Genomic DNA, 5662 nt, shown 5'->3' on the forward strand with positions numbered 1-5662 from the left:
GACATAAGATTTATTGACTTCGTATCAGCATTTAAATATTGCTAACTTTATGTAATAGTATTTGGGGATTGATACACTTCCTACAGGGAAGGATAGTTGTACTATGTTAGGCATAAGAGTGACCTTATATTGCCGGGCGCGGTGGCTCACGCCTGTAATCCCAGCACTTTGATCACGAGGTCAAGAGATCGAGACCATCCTGGTCAACACGGTGAAACCCCGTCTCTACTAAAACTACAAAAAATTAGCTGGGCATGGTGGCGCGTGCCTGTAATCCCAGCTACTCAGGAGGCTGGGGCAGGAGAATTGCCTGAACCCAGGAGGCGGAGGTTGCGGTGAGCCGAGATTGCGCTATTGCACTCCAGCCTGGGTAACAAGAGTGAAACTCCGTCTCAGAAAAAAAAAAAAAAAGTGACCTTATATTGTCTTTATTTGAAGATTATGTATGATCTCAGGAGATGTGTATGGGTTCAAGTTGACAAGGGGTGGACTTGTGATAGTTAATACTGACTGTCAACTTGTTTAGATTGAAGGATACAAAGTATTGATCCTGGGTGTATCTGCAAGGGTGTTGCCAAAAGAGATTAACATTTGAGTCAGTGGGCTAGGGAAAGCAAATTCACCCTTAATCTGGTGGGCACAATCTAATCAGCTGCCAGCAAATATAAAGCAGGCAGAAAAGCATGAAAAGGAGAGACTAGCCTAGCCTCCCAACCTACATCTTTCTCCTGTGCTGGATGCTTCCTGCCCTTGAACATTGGACTCCAAGTTCTACAGTTTTGGAATTTGGACTGGCTCTCCTTGCTCCTCAGCTTGCAGACAGCCTATTGTGGGACCTTGTGATCATGTAAGTTAATACTTGATAAACTCTTCTTTATATATATATATATATATATTCTATTAGTTCTGTCCCTCTAGAGAAGCATAATACAAATGGGTAAAGAAAATGTGGTGTATATATGCATAGTGAAATATTATTCAGTCACAAAAAAAGAATGAAATTGGTCAGGCATTGGTGGCTCACACCTATAATTCCAGCACTTTGGGAGGCTAAGGGTGGATCACCTGAGGTCAGGAGTTTGAGACCAGCCTGGCCAACATAACAAAACCCCGTCTCTACTAAAAATATAAAAATTAGTTGGGCATGATGGTGTGTGCCTGTAATCCCAGCTACTGGGGAAGCTGAGGCAGGAGAATCGCTTGAACCCAGGAGGTGGAGGTTGCTGTCAGCTGAGATGGCGCCACTGCACTTCAGCCTGGATAACAGAGCAAGATCCCGTCTCCAATAATAATAATAATAATATGAAGTAAAAATGAAAATAAAAATTAGAATACTCACAAATAGTTTCCAAATTTTGGATGAATTAAGTAGGGAGAAAAAGCAAATGTTTCCATCTTTGTTCCAAAAAGAAAAATTCCTTAAATTTGGAAAACAAAACATTTTAGTACAGAGCCAATAACGTCTTAAATAAAAGCCATAAAAACATTGTATTTATTATCTACTTAATTTCATGTAATTGATATCCTGTTTTGCTTTTTGCTTGATTCATTAAACCCATCAGTTTCTTTTCTTTCCTTTTTTTTTTTTCTTTTTGCACCACTGAATTCCAGCCTGGGTGACAGGGTGAGACTCTGTCTAAAAAAAAAAAAAAAGAAAAAAAAGAAAAACCAAATGAATTACCAAAAACAATTTGATGAAATAATAGAATAAGAGAGCTTATTCTATTAAAACTGCAAGATAAATTGACTAAAATTTATTGCCACATTCCAACAATAAAAATTAGAAATTATAGTGAAATAAATCACATGCATAGTAATAAGAAATATTAAGCCGGGCGCGGTGGCTCAAGCCTGTAATCCCAGCACTTTGGGAGGCCGAGGCGGGTGGATCACGAGGTCAAGAGATCGAGACCATCCTGGTCAACATGGTGAANTTCTTTTTGCACCACTGAATTCCAGCCTGGGTGACAGGGTGAGACTCTGTCTAAAAAAAAAACCCCAAAAAACAAAAACAAAAAACCAGGATCACGGCTGACAATGTCATATCAGGACTGTCAGACTTTTATATATATTTTTTAATTTGACATGGAATTTTGCTCTTGTCGCCCAGGCTGGAGTGCAATAGCATGATCTTGGCTCACTGCAACCTTCTCCACCGAGGTTAAAGAGATTCTCCTGCCTCAGCTTCCCAAGTAGCTGGGATTACAGGCATGCACCACCATGCCTGGCTAATTTTTGTATTTTTAGTAGAGACAGAGTTTCGCATGTTGGCTACGCTGTTCTGGAACTCCTGACCTCAGGTGATCTGCTTGCCTCGGCCTCCCAAAGTGCTGGGATTACAGGCATGAGCCACCGCTCCCAGCCTATATATTTTATGTTAATTTCATTATTATTATTTTTTGAGATGGAATTTCACTTTTGTCACCCAGGCTGGAGTGCAATGGCATGATCTCAGTTCACTGCAATCACCACTTCCCTGGTTCAAGCGATTCTCCTGTCTCAGCCTCCTGAGTAGCTGGGATTACAGGTGCCAGCCACCATGCCCAGCTAATTTTCATATTTTTAGTAGAGACAGGGTTTTACCAGGCTGGCCAGGTGGTCTTGAACTCCTGACCTCAGGTGAGCCACACACCTCAGTCTCCCAAAGTGCTGGGATTACAGGTGTGAGCCACCGTGCCTAACCAAATTTTATATAATCTTTAGACTACTCATATGAATGACATATCCATATAAATATAACTTAAGAAAAGTTTCAACAAAATAATCAAAACTATGATTAATAACATATTAAATTTTTATGTTAATATAATTTTTGGAATATTTATACTGATAATATACCCATAATGTAATTGAAAGCATATTTAGTATCATTTGTCATTTCACAATGCCTCCTATGCAATTTACCAAATAAGCTGAATCACTTACGGTCTCTACAAGATGAGAGGTATGTTCTTTGAGGCTTTTCAGGGGCCCAACTAGAAATCCCAATGTTAATTTTAGGCCAAAACTACTTATTTTAGGATTCTGATCCTGGGGAAATCAGCCAATAATGTCAAAAGGTTCAAAACAGTTGTTTAAAACAGAATCATAGTAAAATAATACACAGCCAAAAGACTTTAAAAGTAATACAGAAAGTAGAAAGTTATATGGATGTAAAAACCCTAACCCTTTAAAAGCCCAGTTTTCCTAACTGATAACAACCCAATAAAGATAATATAGGAATTATCTTGATAAAATGTAAAATCTTGCAGAAATGTCCTGCTGAGCAGTCTAGGAAAAAAAAAAATCTCACAGAAATGAAAGGATCATTTAAGGCCAGGAGCTCAAAACCACCTGGGCAATATAGAAAGACCCCATCTCTATTAAAAAATTAGCCAGGCATGGTGATGCATGCCTGTAGTTCCAGCTTCTTTGGAGGCTGAGTCAGGAGGATTCCTTGAGCCCAGGAGTTTGAGGCTGCAGTGAGCTAGGATTGTGCCATTGCACTGCAGCCTGGGTGACAGAGCAAGACCTCATCTCAAAAAACTAAACTAAACTAAAATCTTTGCTTTGTCTTTTTAAAGCCAAGTTACCAAAAAGGTAAAGAAAAATTTCCTATAGTGTAATTGCTTCTCCTTAGAGGAAGCCTGTTTACATAATCTGGAAGTTAAACTTGATGAAAAGGGTATTTGAATTTAAACAGACACAGGAAGAATGTGACCAGAGTCTTGAGTGTATACTATATTATATTATAGAGGAATATAAACAAAAAAACTAGTACCTTGAATAGAAAAATAGCTGGCTCTCAGTCAAAGCATGGGGAGTTTCCTGGTTACATGGGACAATTAAGAAACATCAAGAAAAGCCAAGACTACAGAATCAAATTACACTGTAGGAAACATTGCTTTTCTAAACCTTCAGGACAAACATGTCAGCGTCAGGCCACAACAGCAGAATTGGAACAGGAGAAAAAAAGTTTCAGGAGTTGATGAAACAGTTGAAGGACAGTTATCACTCCAGCCAAGTAAAAAGATATACATTTTCAAGGAGAGAAAGAACAGAGGCCATGATATATGGCCTGTACATCTCATATGGTGAAGTACAGCAAAAGTTGACCTTCTTAGATATAAATCTGAGATGTTTCAAACAAAATTACCTTAAGAAATGGGGCCAGGCATGCTGGCTCACACCTATAATTCCAGCACTTTGGGAGGCTGGGGTGGGAAGATTGCTTGAGGCCAAGAGTTCAAGACCAGACTATGAGTCCCTGAAAACCTTTAAAAGACCATTCTATTTCTTATTAATTTCTTGAGAGCAAAGAATATTCTACAAATTCTGTCAGGGAATATCAGGAGTTTAGACCGTTGTTTCAGCTGATGGTAACCACTCTAGTGGTGTTTAATCAGCTGTCCTGCACCCACCACCAAGAATGTTTGTTTTGGCTCTTAGAAGATTTTCAGAATCAAGCAAGGGGAAGGAGTTAAACCAAATAAAAATAAACCAAGATAAGAGTGTTTGCCAACATTTTAAACCAGTTGTGCAGGTCAAATGAAATATTAAACTAGGCATGCACACCAGAGAAGACATGCCTCACAGACAGAATGTAAATTCTGTAGAAACCAAGAGTCTCGGCCAGGCGCGGTGGCTCACGCCTGTAATCCTAGCACTTTGGGAGGCTGAGGTGGGTGGACCACCTGAGGTCAGGAGTTCAAGACCAGCCTGGCCATCATAGTGAAACCCCATCTTTTTTTTAAAAAAAAAAAAAAAACAACCAAGAATCCTCAACTCAGAAAGATGGTCATCTTTATACCAGAAAAGACACACACAAAAAAGCCTTTTATAGTCCCAGAAGGTACACAAGATCTTTTATTAAGATTGTCTGGAGGATCGATCCAAGATGGCCGTTTAGGAACAGCTGAGGATTACAGCTCCCAGTGAAAGAGCAGAGGGTGAGTGGACGCCGCATTTTTATTGCCCACAGACTAGGAAGATCCCAGGCGGAGCCCCACGGGTTGCTGGTGCGGCTGCTTTGTCAGAGCCCTGGCACAGCGGTTCTCCGTACAAAATACACTGGTCCGGTTGCCCTTTTGGCTGGTGTTTGGAGCCACGGAGGTTGCCCATTCATCTGTTTAAAAAGGTGACTGAACAGGGAAACAGGACAGTAGATTCCAGGGCAAAAAAAGCGCCAGGAATCTCAGTGCCACTGTTTAAGCCAGCGCAGTGAGTCACCGCACAGGTAAACACACAGATCCCGGCACCTCTTCAACAGGTGACTGGAACACCAACTTAAAAAAAAAAAACAGGCTCTGAGGCAGGGAGCCAGGTGATCAGGCTCAGCTGATCCCACCTCCACAAAAGAACAGCAATCAGAAACTCTCTGGATTGAGAGTTTTACAGCAAGTGCAGCTGAACCCGGGATGGTCCAGCTCTGTTGGGGAGGGGCGACCGCCATTATGGAGGCACTTCACCTCTACGGAGGTAGTCAGCCAATGCTGAGGCAGCCCGCCGTTGCTGAGGCAACCCGCCATTACAGAGAGAGTCCGCCAATACAGAGGTGGGCCACCATTGCCGAGGAAGTTCTAACTATACCCATATAAACAGGACTGCAGGGAAGTTCACTCGGCAGCTGGGCGGAGCCCACAGCAGCTCAGCAAAGCCTCTACAGGCAGACGGTGACTAGGCT

This window comes from Cebus imitator, unplaced genomic scaffold, assembly GCF_001604975.1.
Source record: "Cebus imitator isolate Cc_AM_T3 unplaced genomic scaffold, Cebus_imitator-1.0 Scaffold205, whole genome shotgun sequence".
NCBI classification, from domain to species: domain Eukaryota; kingdom Metazoa; phylum Chordata; class Mammalia; order Primates; family Cebidae; genus Cebus; species Cebus imitator.